The sequence below is a fragment of the Musca autumnalis genome, unplaced genomic scaffold (genome assembly GCF_047663935.1).
Source record: "Musca autumnalis isolate F117 unplaced genomic scaffold, ASM4766393v1 scaffold_1, whole genome shotgun sequence".
NCBI classification, from domain to species: Eukaryota; Metazoa; Arthropoda; class Insecta; order Diptera; family Muscidae; genus Musca; species Musca autumnalis.
The window spans coordinates 290,715,983-290,740,858 of NW_027411644.1; the positions used below are offsets into that span (position 1 = coordinate 290,715,983).

Genomic DNA, 24,876 nt, shown 5'->3' on the forward strand with positions numbered 1-24,876 from the left:
TAACGTTGGAATACCCCTACTAAAAGCATATATATTTACAAAGATTAAAACTTTGAATTTGTCTCCAAATGAGTTTTTCCCCATTCCGACCCCTAAATATTATCCGGCTATCCCCAAAATCAATAGGCTTCTTCCTATTTGGGACCCGCATCAACTCCCAAAAAATTCGTGACGATCCGATTAAAATTGCGACCTGTAGCGTTACAAACAAATCGGAAAATTGGATGCATTACCGACTATTGCGATATCTCTGTTGTTTGAGCAGCTACGACAACCTACTTTACATTGTTGTAAAGGTGATATTTTCTACTTTCCTCGCCAGGTTTTGCTTTTGATATACCTCTTATTGGCTTTGAAATAAAATGTTGACTTTTCTCCAAATAAGTGTTTGCCCATTCCGACCCCTAAATATTATCCGACCATCACCAAAATCAATATGCTTCTTCATCTGTGAGACCTCCATTAACCCTGAAATTTTCGTGACGATCCGATCAATATTGCGACCTATAGCGTGATTTCCAAAAAAATAGGAAAATGGGATGTATTACCGACTATTGCGATGTCTCCGTTATTTGGTTACCTACGCCGACCTAGTTTGCATCATTGTAAAGATGGGATCTTCTACTTTCATAGTCAGGCTTTGCTTTTGGAAAATTTTCAACCAAAGCACATTGGGCCCAATGGCAGGTTTCTGAGGCAAAAAGTCTAGTTTTGAAGTCATATATTTGTATAAATTAGTAACGGGATTAGATTCTTAACACTTTGAGCCACTTAGAAACAAAATCATTTCAACCTGGCAACGCTTCGTGGTCACATACCGAGCTGTCAAAGATATTGCATGTTACTTTGTAAAATTTTATAAAAATTTGTCCAACGAAGAACAAATTTGTTTCGCTCGGCAATTAAAAACCGCTGATTTAATAAACAGTTTTTTTAATGGATAAAACGTGTAAAGGTATATAAATTAATATTCTGATTAAGAAGTAAAAGAAGTTAGATTTTGTAAGGAATATTTGAAGTAGACTTGTGGTGTATTTTTTGTGTAGTTCGTATTGTAGTTTAAATAGTTTTTGGAATAAAACTCGCGGTATTGCGACGTATTGTCGAAACTATATATATCTGATAGAAGGTAATAGTGAGTACTATATGTGTAAAAAAATTTCATGTCCGTATGGATCCGAATACTTATAGAAAATTACTTACAGATAGCGTGACACTTAAAAATGTGGATATTTTAATTTATTAGACTGGGTTGGGACTGGACGATGCTCAATATGACACAAGTCGCCAAATTTTATAGTAATCTTATCCGAGTTACACCAAGCATTGAAATCTTCAATATTCTAGATCTTTAAATTTAATAACTGGTACTACAAACACCTACTAAATTTCAAGATCTTAACCTGTAATTATAAAGTTTTCAAATAACGGACGCGATCGCGGTTTTCTACTTCCAAAACATAAATTAATGATAGAGGTCACAATTACTATTGTTTTGTATACCAATGCGTCTAATAATCTCTGAGATTTCGCGTTTGGCTAAAACTTGTTGTGGGGGAGGTCCCCCACCCCCTCCATTTTTCGGTATAAAAAGTACCTTACGATCTATTCTCAGACCTTATGAATCTACAAACAAAATTTTATCAAATTCGGTCCAGCCATTTCAGAAGATTTATATTTCGAACATCATGGTATACCTGAAAAGGTTTCTATATATATGTAGATATATATCTGAACCAATCAGAGCCAAATCAGGACCTGATTCTAACCTGAACAGGATTTACCATATCAAATTTTAAGGCGATCGGATGCAAATTTTGACCTTTGTGGGGCTTAAAAATAAAATCGGATTAAATCGGATGAAACATATACATGAAAACTATATCTATATCTGAACCGATTCTTACCAAATTTTGCAGAAGTACTTTTATGCCCATTAAAAACATTGGAACGAAATTTGGTAGCTCTAGCTGCTTCCAGTGACTTGTTGGCTCAAAAACCTGTCATTGGGCCCAATGTGCAAAGCTGTGATATTTGTCAATATAATTAAAATCGCAAAAATGAAAATTGGGGATTTATTTGCTATTATTGCGATATCTTCGTTGTTTGATCACCTATGAGCACCTACTTTACATCATTAGAAAGGTGATATTTTCTGCTTTCATTGTCAGTTTTTGCTTTTGGTGTACCCCATACAGAAGCTGAGATATTGGCTTTGGAAAAAAACGTTGTCTTTTTATCCACCTAAGTTTTTTGCCCTTTCCGACCCCTAAATATTATCCGACCATCACCAAAATCAATAGGCTTCTTCCCCTCCGGGACCCTCATCCACACCCAAAATTTCGTGACGATCCGATCAAAATTGCGGCCTGTAGCGTGATTACAAGGTTTAGATGGACAGACGGACAGACGGACGGACGGACGGACTGACGGACGGACACACATAGCCAGATCGACTCAGCTCGTCGAGACATTCATTTTGATATATATATAAGTATGGGTCTACGACCATTATTTCGATGCGTTACAAACTTTTTGGCCAAAACCAACTTATAATACCCTCCCCACATAGTGGTGTAGGGTATAAAAATACATTCAAAAGTAGATCCCAAAACACAAATGTCTAAATCTTTAAAGAAAAAGCCAAACAATTAAAACACAAAACAACGAAGAAACTGAGAACGCTGTAATACGGCATATTCACTGAAACGGCCAGAGGCATCGTCAGTATTTTTAATGTCATACACGGAAATGCAAATATATGCAGCTGGAAACAAACTTTTTGTAAACTGGAAACTATTTTGAACATTTTCCAAAAAAATTGGAGAGTGGCGAAGGATGGCGAAGTTAGTAAAACTCAATTTCAACTTTTAGGGCTTGGAAAAAAAATCCACAAAAAAGAATTATAAAAAATGTAATTTACAGCACATTTTATGCGAATAATGTGTACAAATTTTTATGTAAAAGTAATTAGAAAAATTTGTACTAAAACTTCCATTGTGAAAAAAATAATTTTTCCTTTCAATTTTGAGTTACTTGCCTTGTAAGAAGTCACAACCTTACTGGTGTTTTTAAAGTTTTTAAGAGATCATACGTAAATGTCAACTTTTTCTGATTTGTTTTGTTAACTACCGTTATGAATTACAAAAACCGTGCTGGAATATTAAAATATGATATTTTTAGAGACAATTTGCTGAATTGTCGCAGAGATTTGCTAATATCGATTTTTCGATTTTTGTCGCAGGTTGGGACCAGGGTGCAAGTTGCTTAAACAAAAATCAAAGTGTAATAGAGGGTAATAAATGAATTTGAGCCAAGCAATCAAAAATCAAAGTGATTCGAGAGCAGGTCTTAAAGTGAACTTATCCGAAACTTTGTGTGGGAGGTACCCGAAGAAGTGGACAAATATAGTCCATATTCGAACCTTATCTATATTTGGTAGATATTTTAGAATGGGTAAAGTATGGAACAAATCGGCCACTGTCATCAAGAGTTATCGGGTGCACAATTTGTCCGAATATTTTTGAACTATTTGGGGGAGGTACCTGAACGAGTGGACAGATATGTTTTATTTCCGAAATTAAATTAAGTTTTGTTAAAATATTACGAAGCCAAAATTTTTGACCGAATCGACAGATCCGTTTGATAGTTATCATGCGTTCCAACCACTACACATGGTGTCATAGGGATTTTTTCAACCTTCAGGCTACTTTCTGAGGAAGTATGCACTTGCCCCTGATGAACTGTATGGGGGGCGTGAATACAAGTTGTTAGAACAAAAATCAGAATAGTATTGGCCAACAAATGCTACTTTGGTCTAAATAAACAGTTTAAAAGCAAAACCACATCTCGTCAAACAAAAACAAGTAAGGCAAGGTTTTAGTTGGACGGGGCCGACCATGTGATATCCTACACCACTACCCGTGGAAATTAGCTTTCCACAAATCAAAATTTCTTTATGGAACCAATAAACTCATTTTAAGAAATAACTTTGTGGATTCGGGCACCGTGTCACACCAAACTTAAATCTATATATATATAAAATTCTTCGAGTCTGCCATGATGTTCGAAATTAAACTCCTACGAAACGGCTGGACCAAATTCGATAAAATTTTGTATGTGGAGTTTTTAGTTCTGAGAATAGGTTTTTAGCTATTTTTTATACTGGTCAGTGGAGTGACCAGGGTACCTCCCCCACAAAATTTTTTAAGAAAACGTGAAATTAAGGATATATTTGAACGTATTGTTTAAAAATTGATTGGAATACTATGGTAATAACTGTCTTGATCCTGTGTGGTCATCTCGGAAGTGGAATATCGCGGTCAGCCCAATTTTTTAAAAATTATAGGTAATGTCTTTAATTTTAGTAAGCGTGACTACAAAAACGCTATAAACACTGGCTTCAATAATTGAGAAAGCGCGATCAACCCCACATTTTGGAATACAGTACAACCCAAATAACGTTAAATGTCCCTTGACCGAGATTTCAAAAAAATCTATTGAGAAATCAGGCAAACATAATTTCAAAGATGGTTAAATAACTAGAACGTCTAAAAAATGTACATTGGTCACTAAAGCGATGGGCCAGAAATTCGCTGCATCTATAACAACGGGTTTTAACAAATCGCTAAATATCAGAGATTATTAGACGTATTGGTACTTAATACAATTGCAATTGTGGCCTCTGCTATTAACAGGTGTCTTGGAAGCAGAATACCGCGATTGCGTAAAATTTTTGAAGGCTTTATTCCTACTGATTAGATTTAAAAATTTAGTAGGTAAGACAGCAAACATGGCATGAACATTGACTTCAGTGCTTGGAATAACTCGATCAAGACCACGTTTTTTTTAATACATCAAAGTCTAGATAAACCCAATAGCATTTTGTCATTTTCATAAATCACAGATGTTTTCATGTTTAGGAGTGCAAAATAATATCGTGTTCAATGAAACATCTTTCTGTTAACAAGAAGTAAAAACGACGTTAAGTTCGACCAACTTTTATGCACACCACCATAAATTATATTGAAATCAGGTTTAAGCCATTCAGGTTGAATAATGTGGCTAAAACATTCAAAATTCCCAAAAAATCGGTAGGTTTAGGTTTTATGAATGAAAACAAGGTTTTATACCGACAATTCTCCGCTACAATATTTGATACCTCCAAGGAAGACTAAATACCAAATATAGCAATTTCTGTTGAATAATGCCGCTAAAACCTTGAAAATATTGAAAATCGGAAGGTATCGTTCAATGAAGGCTACATAAAAAACTTCTACCGAATATTTTATGTGGGAATGTTTGATACCCACAATGAAGACAAAAAATAAACAACTTCCAAATTATCTAAACTCGGGAGGTACCGTCCTATATTCCGATAATTCCCTGTAGAATTGGTTTATACCCCCAAGGCAGACTAAGTACCAATTATAGCCATTTCGTATGAATAATGTGGCTATAAACTTGAAAATACCGAAGATCGAAAGGTACCGGTCATTAAAGACTATTTATAAACCTGGACATTAACCGAATATTCTATGTTTTATACCCACACTGAATACTAAATTGCAGCCATTTCGGTGGGATAATGAGACTAAAACCTCCAAAATATAGACACTCGGGCGGTAACGTTCTAGGGTAGTACTACCAAAACGTCGACCTATGCTGATAATCCTTTGCAAAAATGCTTTATGCCTCCAAGGGAGACTAAATTCAAAAGTATTGTCATTTCGATAGGATAATGCGGCTAACACCTTGAACATTCCGAAAATCGGGCGGTCTGTCGATGCTATATCAAAATGTGAACTGATATGACCAATTTTCAATACCAAACATGCTACGAGAAAAAATAAAAACTTCTGTACAAAATTGAATAGAGCTTGTTAAATATAGCGAGCTGTATCTTGATTTCAACAGATAGACGGACATCGTTATATTCACTTATTTTTAGGTTGATCACGAATATATACTTTATAGGTTCTCCCACGAATATTCCGATGGTTTACAAACAGAATCATAAAGTTAATTTTAACCTTCATATTATGGTGGGGGCTTTAATTAAAGTAAAATTATATTTTACATCTGGAGATACCATTGCATGAGGGTTATACCAAAACGTCGATTTATCGTCAATTCGGTTCGAATATCTAGAAATATCAATAGGTGTGTACGATAACTTTCCCAGCAAAAATTACTCAGACAGTTCCAGCAACCTCTTTCAGTGAATTTTACTCTCTCAAGCAAGAAAAATTGCAGAAAGTTATCGAACAGCATTTTGCAAAAACTTGCAAGAAAGTCAGCCGTTTCCGAAAATGTATGAAATTTGTGTTTGGTTTCTTTTGATATTTTAAACCAAACGGACCAAAAACACAAATTTTAAAATTGCAGTTTACTTATTTAATGCTTTAACCCTATCCACAACGCTTTAGAATCTAAAAAAATGTGCAATTGTGAAATTTTCTTGGTCAAAAATGTTAACATTTCGAATTGTTTACATTGAACAGGTGATTAAAAGTCAGCTGATCAGACTTGCAAATTTTTGCGGGACAAATTTTCCCAGCAAAAATTTGCAAGTTCTCTGTCACAAAACTCTCCAAACTAGCTCTCTTTTCCTGGATAATTTTGTTATCGAATAGCATTAAGTAAAAATTTGTACGAATTTGTACAACTTTTTGGGTGATCGTACAGACCTAATATTAGATAGATACATTGTAGATAGATTACTAAGCCTTACACGACGGGCCAGCAACGCGGAACCGGGTCAGCTAGTAATAATATAATAATTGATTCACAAACATTCGAGAAAGGGCAATGGAGTCCGGACGGCGTTTCCTAAGACACCACTTGTAAAGAAGCTTTACATGGCTGAAATACTCAGAAAATGACGCCAAAATTACTGAAGAAAATTTGATGTTGCCTGGCTGAGGAATAATTTTGAAAAAAATGTGGCAAAGCGACCCATGCTGCAATGTATGTTTTAAATCCAATTGGAGAAATATGTATTGAATATGTATTGAAATATAAAAGTTATAGAAAATTTCTTAAAAATAGAATTTTTGTCGATTTGTTCCATATCCACACGTATGACACAAATGCGAAATATTGTACACCACATGGACCAAAGAGACAACTAATTTTTCCATCTTTGCCTTAATAAATTAAAAACTTCTAAATCGAAAATTAAATATCTGATTTTTGAAATGCGTATTTAAACTTGTAATTTTATACCTGAAAAAAGTTTAAGCTTTCGCGTCGAAGTGTGGATATCTCGGAAACTAGAGCAAAAATTCAGAAAGAGCATTCCGGAAAACCCTAGAACCTACCTCTATATCAAAAAGTCAAAAATGGCGTATGGAACACTTAGGCATGACACCGACGATATACATTCCATTATTAAAAATTTTATTAAAAATTTCGCGTTGATCGGACTATTATTGCGACCTACAGAGCCGCTACAAAATTGGATAAATATTTTGATTTTCGTCCATTGCACACGCTAAATATTTTACGATCATCACCAATAAAAATAGGGATCTATTCTGGTCTGAACCCGACCTCCATACAAAATTTCGACGATCGGTCCATAATTGCGGCCTGGAGTTTGATTACAATTTAAAATGAACAGACGGACGGGGGGTATCCGATGAATATTTCGCGGTGTTACATGAATTTTTACCAAAACAAACTTATAATACCCTTTCCACACAGTGGTGTAGGGTATAAATATTCTGCAACATTTTCAAGGGAAATGTGTGCAAACAACTTCTACTACGGAATTTTTGAAAGTACAGAACTATTCGACAAAACCCCTATTTGGGTTTTGTGTTGTTAGATCTGATTTAGTTTTTATGGTCTCATCTAAAAATACCTAAAAATACTACCTCAAAATTGTAGGTACCATCTTCCACAGTTGGTCCGAGCTCTATGGACGCTTTGCGAGTCGACACCATCAATTTGGTCTTTTCACCGTTTACCGCCAGACCCACTTTCGCAGATTCTGCTTCGACTTTCCTAAAGGTATCAGTTACTTCCTTTACTGATCGTCCTATGATGTCTATGCCATCAGCATAAGCAAGTAACATGTGGCTATTGGTGTAAATTGTGCCATTTCTTTTGACATTTGCATCTCGTATTACCTTTTCCAGCAAAATGTTGAATAGGTCACACGAAAGGCTGTCTCCTTGTCTGAAACCTCCTTTGGTACAAAATTCTTCGGAGAGGTTTTTTCCAATTTTAACTGAGGACCTAGTATCAGTTAAAGTCATCTTACAAAGCCGGATGAGCTTTGCGGGGATACCAAATTCAGATATTGCATGGAATACCTTTGATCGGAGTGGACTGTCGAATGCTGCTTTATAATCGACAAAAAGGTGATATGTGTCGATCTGCATCTCTGGGGTCTTCTCTAGGATTTGCCGCAGGGTAAATATCTGGTCAATGGTGGACTTGCCAGGTCTAAAGCCACATTGGTATGGTCCAATTATTTCGTTGACCATTGGCTTTAGTCGTTCGCACAATATCCCTGACACTACCTTATAGGCAATAGGGAGAAGACTTATGCCCCTATAGTTGGAGCATACAGTCTTATCTCCTTTCTTGTGGACGGGACGTAGGATGCTCAGATTCCAATCGTCGGGTACGCGTTCTTCCTGCCAGATGGTGCTAACTAGCTGATGCATACACCTTATCAGCGCATCGCCTCCGGTTTTAAACAGCTCGGCTGGTAAGCCATCGGCTCCTGTTGCTTCATTATTCTTCAGCCGGTTGATTGCTGTTTTTACCTCATCTTGGCCGGGCGGTATACATTCTATACCATCCTCTGGGATTGGATCTGTGGCATTATCGTCTTCGCTACTATTGGATACCAGCAGATTGGAGAAATGTTCCTTCCATATCCTGAGCACGCTATCTGTATCTGTTAACAGATTATCTTGCAGGTCTCTACAGGAGGATGTGCCTGTACCAAAGCCATCTGTTTGATGTTTCACTCTTTGGTAAAATTTTCGGACTTCATTCTGGCTCCTGTACATCTCGATTTTTTCACACGCCCGCTTTTCCATTTCTCTCTTTTTCTTGCGGAAAAGACGTTTCTCTTCTCTCCTTTTCTTCCGATATCTCTCTCGTGCGTTGCTACTGATTGTAAAGTAGATCTATATGCGGCATTTTTCAACATGATCAATTTGATTACTTGTTCTTTGATCTGGAGAAAACCAGGTGCCCTTATGAATATCGAGATGATTAAATCTGGTACTGCTAATTACCATGTTTTTTGCAGCTGCAAAGTCTATCAGCCTCATACCATTGTCAGATGTTTCACTGTGGAGACTGAATTTCCCGATTGTTGGGCCAAAGATATTCTCCTTTCTAATTTTGGCATTAAAATCTCCTTGAATGATTTTAATGTCATGTGCAGGGCAACGATCATATGTTTCTTCTAAGCGCTCGTAAAATATATCTTTGGTCTTTTCGTCCTTTTCTTCAGTGGGAGCCTGAGCGCAAATAAAGCTGATGTTGAAGAATTTAGCTTTTATTCGAATTGCAGCACGTCTGGATACCAGATGTTTTAGTCTCCGACTAACTACGAATCCGCAACCAAAACTCATGCTTTACGTCATGACATCTATAGGTGTTGTTGTGACGCCTTTTTCAATCCATCGTATTTCCTGTATGACAGTCATATCGGCCTTGTACTTTTCAAGTACGTCTGCCAATGCGAAGACTGCACCTTCTCTATAAAGAGTGCGAACATTCCAGGTGCAGATTCGCAGATCATGGTCCTTAAAACGTTTGCGGGGTTCGTCAACTTTAGAGGGGTTTGTTTTTCTTTTCTTTCGTTTTTTCATAGTAGGCTGTTTTTTCTAGGGGAGGGTTACTAACCCGACGCCCAAACCCAAGTTTTTAACGTTCTTATAGGTGAACGCGCGGCACATGTTAGCTCACTACCTTTAGCGGGTGTTAAAGGCAGTTCCCCAGGTGACACCACTGGGAAGTCAGTGTCCACTTGAGATGAAAGAGGGACCAAGCTAAATCCTGGGCTGTGCCATGTTAAAACCGGTCAGGACCGGTCCTTGGTATCTTCCACCCCCTACGTCACGTAGAATGTATGCTTTGAAATACCGCCATGAAGTAAGTATTTTAGAGTTTCAGAATGTTCTGTAGAATTGCTGGGCACATCATTTGGAAAATTACTTGGTTAAACTTCCAATAGTTTAGCTCCAACTGACCATAATTCCAGAATTTGGCAAATTTTCGTGTATTTTGTCGATTTTGATGCGCTAAATTGAGTTTTTCCAAATTCTTCTCCTTGACATGTTAGTTCTACTTTTTTAGGGTTTCATATTGCTGAAGACCGCAGAGCAAAATTTTTATTAGTTTCTGAGATAAAGCCGCGATCAGTGTGGGTTCGAATCGTCGGCTTTCCTTTTTCACTTGCATTATTGATCATTAAGGTCGATTCCAACGAGAAATTAATTAAAAAACAAGTAAGAAAGTTTCAGTCAGCTGAACCGACAGAGATGTACCCTCAACCACGTACCCGAAGCAAAAAAGTTAACACAATACTTCTGTAGGTTTTTAGCTGTTGGGAAAATTTTCCAGGATGGAAATGGACGCAAAAAACTACATGTTGCAACCAAATTCAGAATGATCCAAGACGAGTCCTTAAACTGCATTTTTTCCAAACTTTGGGTAGGGTATACCCGTAGGAGTGATCCGATGTAGTACATATTCGGACCTAATACAAATCTGTAGGAAATAATACGATTTACAAATTTTGAGTTAAATCGATTCCTCTCTTACAGGGTTATTTTACACATTAGCCAGATTAGGTGGTGCCGGTAGGATTTTCTGGACTTTTTGGGTCATTATCTTAGGAAGTATGGACTTGCCCACGAAAAAAAATTACAACGTCGTAACAGGGGCCGCAAGTGCAACCTGTTGCATCACAAATTAATAAGATCAGAAAGGAGTTGTTCAACTATACTTTTTCCAAATTTTGTGTAGGAGGTACCCCAATGAGTGGACCGATACAGTCCATATTAGAACCCGATCTATGCCTGAAAGTAATATTACCAATAGCAAAGTTTGGCTCAATTCGGTTACTCCCTCCTAGAGTTATCATGCCCACAATCTTTGCGAAAAAATTTTAACCTTCGTGGGGGAGGTACCGGAAGGAGTGGACCGATATGGTCTATCTTCGAACTTAAACTAAGTTTGGACAAAATAATGAAAGACCCAAAATTTTAACCAAATATGTTTATCCGTTCGAGAGTTTTGATGCGCTGCAACTACGCCACATGGTATTATATGGGTTGTTTGCAGTTTTCGTGCTGATTTCTGGGGAAGTATGGACTTGCTCCTGAAAAAAATTATATCGTCGTAATAGGGGTAGTGAATACAAGTGACCGCAACAAAAATCAAATCGATTCGAGAGTAGACCATAAACTGCACTTAAGCAAAATTTTGTGTGGGAGGTATCCGAAAGAGTGGAGCAATAGGGTCCATATTGGAACCTCATCTTTGTCTGGTAGAAATGTCACGATGTGCAAAGTATGGACTGAATCGGTTACTCCGCAACAAAAATCAAATCGATTCAAGAGCAGACCTTAAACTGCACTTAAGCAAAATTTTGTGTGGAAGGTACCCGAAGGAGTGGACCAATAGGGTCCATATAGGAACCTCATCTATGTCTGGTAGAAATGTCACGATGTGCAAAGTATGGACTAATTCGGTTACTCCCTTCAAGAGTTATCGTGCGGACAATTTTTCCGAACATTTTTGAACTTTTGTGGGGGAGGTACCTGAAGGAGTGGACCGATATGGCCCATTTTCGAACTTAAATCAAATATGGACAAAATATTTCGATACCCAAAAATTGAACCGAATCGATTGATCCGTTCGAGAGTTGTCGTGCGCACCAGCCAGAGAGGCAGATAGACAGACAGACGGACGGACATTTTTAGATCGACTCAAAATTGTCTGAAACGGATATCGTACAAACATACTTGGGGTCTAAAACCATTATTTCGATGAGGCACATTTTGGTCGTATCAAAGTGTATATACCCTCTTTAGCCTAAAGGCTGAGGGTATAATTAATATTAAAATGATCTTCGCCTAAGAAAGACAAAATTTTCAAATAAAGGTAAAAAGGGTCGTTTAACCCGGATAGATGAGGCTATAAAACCCAAACCCGATCTATCAACTCGAAACCCAACTAGGGTTTTTGTAGTCTCAATATGTACTTACAGGAAATGTCCATTAGATGTTGTTTGCTTTTTTAGTGTTGCAACATAAGTCTTTTAGCTTATTTTTGAACTTCGGTTGGCCATAGAATAACAAGTTATTCTTTGCCACATGTCCTTACTAGTTACGATGACAAAAATTACTATAAAAAACTGTTATTTTGTAATTGGGTTTGAAACTGGGTATCGATGCCCCTGCCAGAAAAGTATAAGAATGCGAGCAGTTTGAAATTTAACTGGCATCTTACATGCCTACCTTAAATTTTATTTGAACAAATTTCCTTTAGGATATCAATAGCACAACACCCGACTGAGTATATTTAATTATGCGGTCATAAAATCAAAATATTATTCTTATTTAAAAGGCAACATAAACTTTATTTCTGCTGAAAATTTCTGTCCTAGTCTTAAAATGAGAGCTTTAATTTTGATTTATGGCCAAACAGTTTAATGAGCGTCAATGTCTTCGTTTTAACGACCAAGGACAAGAGACACAGTAAATAAACCCTTAAAAATAAATTGGCTGAATCTAATTGTAGATAAAAAATCCCAATATCAAGCACTTAGTGCCGAGTTGTATTAAACATTTGAAATTTATGCCAAAGAAAAGAAGATGAAGAAGAAGCTATTTAAGAGTTTATGAGGCATAACGGTGCCAAAACAGATAAACAAAAAATTGATTTGGATTATTAAGTTTTCCACAGAGATAACTAGAATATTTTATGTCTGTCTGTCAGTTTTGTAATTTTCTACCTGTCAGTTATAGGCAGACACTTTTGAAGTTTAGAGTCAATAATGATAATCATAACAATAACAACCAAAGAAAACAAATACTAATGAATAGAACAAAAGTGTCTGGACTTTAGCAGACACTGATTGTCGTTTTCATTTTATGGTGATTGTTTTCTTTGGCTTTGGCCTACCAATTGTTGCTGTAGTTGTTGTTATAGCTGCCATTGTAAAATTCACATAAAATACCAATTTAAGTTTGGCGCCTGGATTTGTTAGTTAATATTCTTGAATTTTCTGTTATTGACATTTGCTAATCAAGATAAATGATATCCAGTGATTTGCCATCCGTTCGATTCCATTTCATCCAATGCATATTAATAATAAAGTTTAAGTTTTGTTTGTGTATTTAGGCCTTGTTAGTTAATACCCTTGTGGTCAATGTGGTGCCTTTTCTATTTATTTAGGTTTATATTTTTGGGTATTTTTCCGGAGAATAATAAATTGTGTATGAAATAAGTTGCATATAGATTTTCGCAGGAAAAATTAAGAGAATAAAAATAAAATATTATCGATAAGCCACAAGTTGTAAACATGCCCTAGGCAATAATACCCTAATACATTAGGGACAATGGAAAAAAGGAATGTATACAAATGTCTGGCTAATGACTTCAAGAGAAACCACAAACTTACATAAATCCATTGAAGAACAAGTAAAAAAGTATCAGTCGGCTTTGCCGACAGAGATATACCCTCAGCCTGTGCGGATTGAAGTTCTTTTTTCCCAAAAAAACGTATGTATTTAGGGGGGTTTTCAAAATGTTGGGCATATGAACCGACAAAAGTATGGGTAGGATTAAAGCTCAAAAATATGCGTGGATGTCGATAGGATGGAAACATAATATTGCTGTAAACAGGGCCACTAGGAAAACCTTAGGTAAAAATGTGCAAAGGATCCTCGAACAGACCCTTAACCACACAAAAATGTTGAACATTTGTGTGGGTGGTACCACAAATTGGACAGATAGACCCCAAATTTGAACATAAACTAAGTTTCGACAATATTTAGAGATCCAAAATTTGGACCAAATCAGTTGCTACGTCTATGATATATTTTAGCGGATATTTTCCAACTTTTGTGGGGGAAGTATCGGAAGGAGTTGACCTATGAGCACCACCATCGAATTTCATCTAATATTCGAGGAAATATTACAATATCCAAAGTGAGGACGAACGCATCATTCGGTTCGAGCTCTCCAGCTACTTCATATGGTGCTATAGGGGTTTCTTACAACTTTCGGGCTGTTCTTTCTAGAAGTATGGACTTGCCCCTGAAAAAACTGTTACCGTGAGAGAATGCAAGTTGCTTCATCTAAAATAAAAGTGATTCGAGGGCAGGTCTTAACGTGAATTTATCCAAAAATTTGTGTGGGAGGTATCCGAAGGAGCGGACAAATATAGTTCATATTCGAACCTGATCTATATCTGATAGATATATTAGGATGTGTAATGTATGGACCTAATCGGTCGATCCCATCAAGAGTTAACATGCGCACAATTTTTCCGAACATTTTTGAACATGTGTGAGGTACCTGAAGGAGTGAACCGATATGGCTTATATTCGAACTTAAACTAAGTTTACATAAAATATTACGAATGCTACATTTTGGACTGAATCGGCAGATCCGTTCGAGAGATATCTTGCGCTCCAACCACTACACACGGTGTCATAGAGGTTTTTTGTACCTTTCAGGCTATTTTCTTAGGAAGTATGGACTTGCCCTTGATGAAACTTATAGCGTCGTATGGGGCAGTGAATACAAGTTGCTACAACACGATGGAATTTTGCATCAGAACGCTTGAATATTTTTCTGGTCAAGTTTTGTAGCACAGTGCCATTTATCGATATTTTCCGAAAAGTTTGCACTTTCTCAAGACTAAAACTGCCTGAAGAAGCGTTCCAATGCTTTTGCGATGTATTAGAGAGTTCTTAATTACTGTCTTGGCTACAATGCGAGTCCTTGTGTTGGCTCGAAAATTTTTATGGTTTGGCTGTTATATGCCAAGATGTCAAAAAAACGTAGATAAAAAAACTTAAAGTCAAAATCGAGAGGCTCGATTTTCATCGTATTCATATGGTCCAGTAGACTTTTTTGCTCAGTTCAATCCCAGGAATCAGAAACGCGAAGGGCCTATTGAGGTTTTTTTCCTTCCACACAAATCGCCCCGGCCTAGTATATACCCTCGGTTCGAACATTTGAAAAAAACCCTCAAAATACATAAAATTGGGGAAATACCGGTCCGTTGGTAAACGTTTTGGAATGTTCTATACGTCCAGCGAAGACTAAAAACTAAATTGTACGATTTTGGAGGGATAATGAGGCTAAAATCTTCAAAATACCGAAAATCGAGAGGTACCGTTCTATGTGGGATATAAAGACGTGGACCTCTACCGACAAATTTCTGGTGGAAAGTTTTATACCCCCAACGAAAACTTATACCAAATTTCAGCCATTCCGGAGGGATAATGAGGCTAAAACCTTCAGTCGGGAGGTACCGTTCTATGTGGATTACATGAAGGCATTGTCCAATACCAACAAATTTCAGGTGGAAAGACTTAAAAATAAATTTCAACCATTTCGGAGGGATATTGGACTAAAACCTTCAAACTACCGAAAATCGGGAGGTATAGTTCTATTAAGACGTGGACTTATACTGGCAAATTTAAGGTTGAAAGTTGTTTAACCCCAACGAAGATTTATTGGCAAATTTCAGCCATTTCAGTGTACCGATAATCGGGATGTACCGGGCTTATGGGGGCTACATGAAGACATGGACCTATACCGACATATTTAAAGGGGGAAGTTGAATACTTCCAACAAAATCTTATACCAAATTTTACCCATTTCGGAGGGATATTGAGGTCACAACCTTCAAAATACCGAAAATCGGGAGGTAACGTTCTATGGGGGCTATATCAGAACGTGGACCGATATAGCCCAAATTCAATAGCAAACATGCTAGGAGTAATATAAATGTCTATACTAAATTATAAAGCTCTATACTAGAAATTGCGAGCTGTATCTTGATTTCAATAGACGGACGGTCGGACCGGTCAATATCCCACCGAAATGGGTAAAATTTGGTATAAGATTTTGTTGGAAGTATTCAACTTCCCCCTTTAAATATGTCGGTATAGGTCCATGTCTTCATGTAGCCCCCATAAGCCCGGTACATCCCGATTATCGGTACACTGAAATGGCTGAAATTTGCCATTAAGTCTTCGTTGGGGTTAAACAACTTTCAACCTTAAATTTGCCAGTATAAGTCCACGTCTTAATAGAACTGTACCTCCCGATTTTCGGTAGTTTGAAGGTTTTAGTCCAATATCCCTCCGAAATGGTTGAAAGTTAATTTTTAGTCTTTCCATCGGACATGGCTATTTGGGGTCCCCAACAAATATTTTGATAAGATATTAGCACTATGGTCAAATATTGCCCTCTCCATGCAAACAGCCGCAAACTCCTTACCTGTATACCAGAGACCTCCACCAAGAAATCCATGGTATGATCAGGAGTGTCGTGCTGCTTTTTCTTCTTTTCCGCTTAACTCCTTAAGAAGCATAGTTCCTCGAGAGATTTCTGAAATACTGTCCGAACATGAAGTGCTCCATCCCAGACACGTGGAGCCTGCGGGAGTTGCGGGAGGATTTTGCATATGCCTGTGATCTCCTGGGAGAATTAAATTTCTTTCGGTTCTTTCATGTTTTTGGTGACAAAATTCGTAAGGATTTCTTCTTTGCTTGTGAGCACAAGGAAGAGCTTAGAGAGCCTGGCAGTCAACAACGTCTAAGCACGAGCGTAAGCTTCTTGGCAGTTTGTAAGCGCCACCGCCAACGCAGATATCTGCAGACCCCATTCACCAAGTAGTTCGTGTTGGCTCTTACATATATTTTGGTATTGTGCAGGTATTTCTTTCCTGCAACGAGTTAAGTTTATACCGCCCATGATCGGTCGCCAGAGCCTCGTTTGCGTAAACAGAGGACACCAAGTCGCAAGAAGATAGCGGATGAGGTTGACGTTTAAAGAGGATTGGCTATGTAAACAAATATAATTATTCGTATTCGCATCACTCTTGTTTGTTTTCCCACTCTTCCGATTGTCGTGCTACCGAAGAGAATATAGGGCTACTCTAAAATCAGTAGCAACGCGTAGCGCACGAGAGGGGTATCGGGAGAAAAAGAGAGATGAGAAACGTCCTTTCCGCAGGAAAAAGAGAGAAGAGAAAAGGAGGGAGTGTAATAGAGTCGAGATGTACAGGAGCCGGAATGAAGTCTGGAAGTTCTACGAAAGAGTGAAACATCAAACTGATGGTTTTGGCACATCCTCCCGTAGAGACCAGCAAGATAAATTGCTAACTGATACAGATAGTGTGCTCAGGATATGGAAAGATGTTTCCAAACCGTTGGTATCAGATAGTAGTGAAGACGGCGAAGATACCACATATCCAATCCCAGAAAATGTTATTGGATGTATACCGCCCAGCCAAGATGAGGTAAAGACAGCAACAACCCGGCTGAAGAATAGTAAGGCAGCAGGAGCCGATGGCTTACCGGCCGAGCTGTACAAAACCAGAGGCGACACCATATGGCAGGAAGAACGAACACCCCATGATTGGAATCAGAGCATCCTGTGCCATGTCCACAAGAAAGGAGATAATGCTACATGCTATAACTATGGGGGCATAAGTCTTCTCCCTATTGCCTACAATATTGTGTCAGGGATACTGTGCGAATGACTAAAGCCTATGGTCAACGAAATAATTTGGCAATACCAATGCGGCTTTAGAGCTGGCAAGTCCACCATTGAACAGATATTTACCCTACGACAGATCCTGGGGAAGACCCAAGATATGCAGATCGACATCTACCACCTTTTTGTCAATTATAAAGCAGCCTTCGACAGCCCGCTGCGTTCAAAGGTATTCCAAGCCATGTCTGAATTTGGTATCCCCGCAAAGCTCATCCGGCTTTGTAAAATGACTTTAACTGACACGAGGTCCTCAGTTAAAATAGGAAAGAACCTCTCCCAAGAGTTTGGTACCAAAAGAGGTTTCAGACAAGGGGATGGCCTCTCTTGTGATCTTTTCAACATTCTGCTGGAAAAGGTTATACGAGATGCGAAGGTGAAAAGAAGTGGCACAATATATACCAAAAACCATATGTTACTTGCTTATGCCGATGACATTGACATCATAGGTCGATCGATAATGGAATTAACTGATACCTTTGAAAAAGTCGAAAGGGAATCTGCTAAAGTAGGTCTGGCAGTAAACGGAGAGAAGACAAAGTTAATGGTGTCGTCGCGCAATGCGTCCATAGAGATCGGGTCAACTGTTGACGTTGGTTCCTATAACTTTGGGGTAGTAAGAGACTTCGTCTACCTCGGCACCGCCGTAAACACAACCAACAACATCAGTTGTGAAATACGAAGAAGAATAGTGTTGGCCAACAGATGCTACTTCGGGCTGAGTAATCAGTATAGGAATAAAACCACATCTCGTCAAACAAAAACAACGCTTTACAAAACACTGATACTACCCGTGCTGATGTAGGGTTCAGAAGCCTGGGTACTTGCGCAAGCAGGCAAGGCAGTGCTTGGTGTGTTTGAGGGAAAAATTCTTCGAAAGATCTATGGACCAATATGCGTTGACGGTGAAAATCGACGTCGTATGAACCACGAACTGTATCTGCTAAACAACGACATTAGTATAGATAAACTTATAGAGATGCAACGATTGCGTTGGCTAGGCCATATCATAAGAATGAGCGATGATGAACCCGCTCAAAAGGCGTTTAAATTCGGACCTCATGGCGGTACACGCAGAATTGGCAGGCCAAAGAACAGATGGCGCAAAGAAGTGGATGAAGAGATGACAAGGCGCGGTATTCCAGAAACATAGAGAGTTGGAGATCTTTTCTTAGTCCGGCTTATGGAACAAATGTTCTGTAATGGGCCAGCTAAGTAAGTAAGTACTATAGTTTCGACAAAATATTAAGAGAATCAAATTTTGGACTAAATCGAGTTATCGTGCGCTCCAGGCAGTCGGACAAACGGACTTTGCTAAATCGACGCCAAATTGTCTGAAACGGATTTCTTCCAAACACATTTGGGGTCTAAAACCTTTATTTCGACAAGGGATTTGAAACCATAATTTCGTCTACTTCACCACCGCCACAAACAAAGCAAACAACATCCGTTATGAAGAGATCGAAAAACACGGTATTACAAATTGGAAAAATAAAACAACAAATAAAATGGAAATATTCTCTTATTTCGGCTTATAGAAATGTTCAGTAGAGTTCCAACTAAGTAAGTAAGTTTTATGTGAACCAAACATAAAGCTAGTGAAAACGACTTTATGTTCGGCCTGGACAAATAACATTAAAAAAACCTCAAGTTCTTTAAATTAAAATGCATTTTTACTTATTTAAAAAGTAGAACAATTTACGTACTTCAATATTCAAGATTCCCCTTATTTAATTCTTCTCAGACCCATTCACTATGAATAAAAAATATAAATGCATTTTTTTACTCACCCCAAATTGAACTATATCCGTAAATAATCACAAACTCCTTCCATTACACACACCCATACAACCAGTTATGTATCTGTAAAAAAAAAATGAAAATTTAAACAACAAAGATTACAATTTTATTAATTATAATTGAATTTATGTTGAATTGAATTGATAAAAACTTTTCACACAAACACACTTAATAAGATTACATGTTATATTACTTAGAGATATTTTTGAATGTATGTGTGTCCTTTCGTTCATTCGATGGGTTCCCTACAAATTCATTCATTTCAGCATTAGTATAATTTAAAGATTTTCCATTTGAATAGATTACATCCTTGAGATACAGTAACACGCACGCAAGTCCTTAAGTGTAGGGATAAATGCTATCGTTTGTCGTTGTCCTTGTATGGTTAGTGTGTGTTGTGTTAACAATTTGTGTTACAATTGAAACCTTTTGTTGTTTGAATTCAATTTTTTTGTCATGTGAAATTGTTTGTTTTTATTGTTGTTATTGTTACTGATGTAAATGAAAGGTCAGAAAGAAGATGTGAAGCAATGTGTTTGGAAATTTAGATAGATGTATACGTGTACGTCAAAGAATTTGTTGTGTATGTGTATGTCACTGAGACCATGTGACATTATTTTTGGCAAGTGTGAATAGGTAAAATCTGCAGGAGATCACACGAGGTTCACTCCAAACAGGTTTAATATAGGAGATGTTTTAAGGGTTGACCCCAACTTGTAAATTTCAGAAAATCGAAAATTTTGTATCGGCCTCTTTTCAACTATAAGTTGCATATAATATGTATATGGTAAAACCTTCAAGTTGATCGGAACAAAATTGACTGAGATAAGGGTATTTGAAGGGAAAATTTATTAACACGAAAATTTATTTTCACGAAGTGACATTTTGAAAACGGTGTCAACTCAAGCTCCAAAACTACCAATCCGATTGTTATATAATTTTGTGGGCTTATCAAGGACATCAAAAACTAGTTCTTCCTTTCTGTAAAACTTAATATTTTTTAAAAATCGATCGATGAAGGACTTGTTCTTTATGTTCTAAATAAGCGTACAAAAATATATGACGATCGGTTTATAAGTTTACGAGCTAGAGTTGGCACCGCAAAACACTTTAATAAAAACAGGGCTTGGTAAGAAGGTCAATTGCCACAAAACTACGTAATATTTTTCTACAAGGAAAATGTACAAAATAGATTAAGATGTGCTCTTTGAAATAAAAAAAGCATCTATAAAAACCGTTAAAATGGATTTAATTGTGTTTCACAGGTGGGGGTCACCCCCTATGCCTTTTTCCCGTAATCATGTTTTAGGGAGATACAAAAGCGGGGCTTTTCTACTAAATGACTTAAAGCGAACTGATCCAAAATAATTAATGTTTAATTTTATATTTGACTACTGTCGACATCTACTTGGTACCGATTGAAAGCTTTGCTGGTCTTCTTGATTAACATTTCACATGTCTTTAATACAACAAATGGAAGCAAAGATATTTGTCATTAAAGTAAAATTTTTAAAATATTGAAATTGTGATAGCTTAGATTAGATAGCTTAGCAATAACTCCGATATTTTACCATAAATGCCACATTTTGTATTAACTTAAAGGTCAGATGGTTCAGTTTTATTATCAAGAAGCAGAAATATCTGACATGGAAACAAAATTTCATAAATGTGAAATAGCGATATTCCAGAGTCTTTTTCAACATCACAAGCATTTCACCAATTTTAATAACGCAATTGGGAACATTTTAGAGCTCTGAATGTCTTCATTGTTGAAATGCATCCAACCAAGCCTGAGATACTCGTCAGTACAATTAAAATCAAACAAATGCGAAAGTGGGTTGTGTGCCAATAAGTTTTGCATTATAGTAAAGGTGATATTTTCCTCATCCATTGACGGGCTTTTTTTGGAATACGACTACTAAAAGCGGAGATATTACAATATTTATGCCGTATATAAAATATATTGATTTTGTATCACGAGTTTGCTTTAAAATCTGTAGGTACCGTAAAGTGGAGCTATACCAAATCATTGACATATACCAAACAAGCAAGAAAAAGGTGTACTATCGTAAAGAGAGCCTTAAGGACAACCTACTGAAAAAAAAACGATCCGAGAGAAGCTTTAAACTTCACTTTATGCGAATTTTGAGGTACTCGAAGGAGTGGACCGATATGGCCCATCTTCGAACTTCGAGAATTATCGTGCGCACCAGCCAGACAGACGGACGGGCATGGCTAAATCGACTCCGAATTTTCTGAAACGATTTACGTCCAAACTTACTTGGGGTCTAAAACCGTTATTTTGGTGATGTACATTTGTAGCCATATCAAAGTATATATATGAGGAAAAGACAATTTGTACAGTGTTTTATTTAACTCGGTGGCCGTCTTTGTCTTTGGTGTCCGTTTAGTTTAAATCTGGTAAAACATTTTTAACACAGTTGCAGTTGACCTATCGAACTGAAACTTTGCACACTTTTCAGATTTAAATGACAATATATGAATATGGAATTAAAACCAATATTGGTCCATGTTTATAGTGTATGAATATGAAATTAAAACAAATATTGTTCCATTTTACAGTGTTTTAACGGTGTTTTATTTAACTAGCATTTCAAATCTGGTAACTCATTTTTGACACAGTTGCAGTTGACCAATCGAACTAAAACTTTGCACACTTTTTAGATTTGGATTACAATACATGAATATGGACCCATTTTTCCTACAGCACCCATAGCGGTACCCAAAATTTGTAGCGTAATTAAAAAAAACAAGTAAGAAAGTATCAGTCAGCTGAGCCGACAGAGATATACCCTCAGCCACGTACCCGAAGAAAAACAGTTAACACAATGCTTCTGTAGGTTTTTTAGCTGTTGGGAAATTTTTCCAGGATGGAAAGGGCCGCAAAAAACTACATGTTGCAACAAAATTCAGAATGATCCAAAATGGGGTGTACCCATAGGAGTGATCCGATGTACTACATATTCGGACCTAATACAAATCTGTAGGAAATATTTTTTTTCTTTATTAGTCTATGGATATTTTCCTTACAGACTATATAATTAAACATGTTGTACTTAATTTTCTGAATTTAAATATATTACAATTTTACTTTTCAATTTACAAAGTTTGAGCTAAATCGATTTCTCTCTTAAAGAGTTATTTTACACATTAGCCAGTTTAGGTGGTGCCGGTCATTATCTCAGGAAGTATGGACTTTCCCACGAAAAAAAAATTACAACGTCGTAACAGGGACCGGAAGTGCAATCTGCTGCTGCTTCACAAATTAATAAGATCGGAGAGGAGTTGTTGAACTATACTTTTTCCAAATTTTGTGTGGGAGGTACTCAAACGAGTGGACCGATATAGTCCATATTAGAATCCGATCTATGCCTGAAAGTAATATTACCAATAGCAAAGTTTGGCTCAATTCGGTTATTCCCTCCTAGAGTTATCATGCCCACAATCTTGGCGAAAAATTTTGAACCTTTGTGGGGGAGGTACTGGAAGGAGTGGACCGATATGGTCTATCTTCGAATTTAAACTAAACTGAAAGACCCAAAATTTGAACCAAATATGTTGATCCGTTCGAGAGTTATCGCGCAGTATCAGTTTTCGTGCTGATTTCTGAGGATATATGGACTTGCTCCTGAAAAAAATTATATCGTCGTATTGGGGGTAGTGAATACAAGTGGCTGCAACAAAAATCAAAGCGATTCGAGAGCAGGCCTTAAACTGCACCTTAGCAAAATTTTGTGTGGGAGGTACCCGAAAGAGTGAACCAATAAGGTCCATATTGGAACCTCGTCTATGTCTGGTAGAAATGTCACGATGTGCAAAGTATGGACTAATTCGGTTACTCCCTTCAAGAGTTATTGTGCGGACAATTTTTCCGAACATTTTTGAACTTTTGTGGGGGAGGTACCTGAAAGGTGGACCGATATGGCCCATCTTCGAACTTAAATCAAATCTGGACAAAATATTTCGATACCGAAAATTTTAACCGAATCGATTGATCCGTTCGAGAGTTATCGTGCGTACCAGCCAGCCAGACAGACGGACGGACATTGCTAGATCGACTCAAAATTGTATGAAACAGATATCGTACAAACATACTTGGGGTCTAAAACCATTATTTGGATGAAGCACAATTTTGGCCGTATCAAAGTGTAAATACCCTTTTTAGCCTAAAGGCTGAGGGTATAAAAATGGGAGATATTAACGGCTATTGCGATATCTCCGTTATTTGGCCACCTACGCCAACCTACTTTGCATCGTTGTAAAGATGTGATTTTCTACTTTCATAGTCAAGCTCTGCCTTAGGAAAACCCCAACCAAAGCTGTGATATTCGAAAACTTGGCTTTTATTTCCGACTATTGTGATATCTTCGTTGTTTGACCAAATACGACAACCTACGTTACACCGTTAGAAAGGTGATATTTTCTACTTTGATTGTCAGATTTTGCTTTTGGTATATCCCTTATATTTGCTTTGGAATAAAACGTTGATTTTGTCTTCAAATAATTTTTTTCTTATTCTGACCCCTGAATATTTTCCGGCCACCACTAAAATCAGTATGCTTCTTCCCCTCCGGGCCCTCCATCAACCCCCAAAATTTGGTGACTATCCGATCAAAATTGCAACCTGTAGCGTGATTACAAGGTTTAGATGGACAGACGGAAGGAGGGACGGACACACATAGCCAGATCGACTCAGCTCGTCGAGACATTCATTTTGAAATAAGATTTAAACATGATTTAAATATATTATTAAATACACTAGTTTACTTTCAAAATTAGTATGCCTTGATATTTTTTTAAAGTATCTACACTTAACTTATAATAAGATGTTATCAATAATTTTCTCCTATGACCTTCGTATGGTACGCCACAGGACATTGTATTGCTATTCTGTGGTGTTGGTGTTGTTTTTTTGTTTTTCTTTCTACTTGCTCCATGGAAGCATGTAAACTTTTAATTGAAACATTGTTTGACCAGGAGTATAGAAAGTCACAATAAACCTTTGTTGTCGTAAGACATGACCGCACAAGACAACAACGGACATTTAGTTTAGGTAGGTGTTGCAACACTCTAAGCATGAAATTTGGCTTTAAGCATAGTGTTTTTCACATTGTCCTGTGATGGCTCTATTGATAAATTTGAGTGTTAAAAAATGTATGTCGAATTTTTGTGTTTGTCATTTTAGGTGGAAAACTTTATCATAGATCGTACATAAAAAAATGACCATCTGCAAATGGAGTTCAATCAATGAAAGCTTTTATTTATCGATTGAAGGAG

General features: G+C 37.2%; 1 protein-coding gene across 1 annotated transcript in view; it reads right to left on the reverse strand.

The window, feature by feature from the left end:
- Octbeta2R (Octopamine beta2 receptor) overlaps nucleotides 1–24,876 on the reverse strand; it is a 653,741-nt gene that overhangs the window by 253,274 nt on the left and 375,591 nt on the right. Inside the window, exon 4 of the mRNA XM_073961606.1 lies at nucleotides 19,569–19,641. The gene's annotated coding sequence lies outside the window, so the exon portion shown is untranslated. The remainder of the gene's footprint in view (nucleotides 1–19,568; nucleotides 19,642–24,876) is intronic.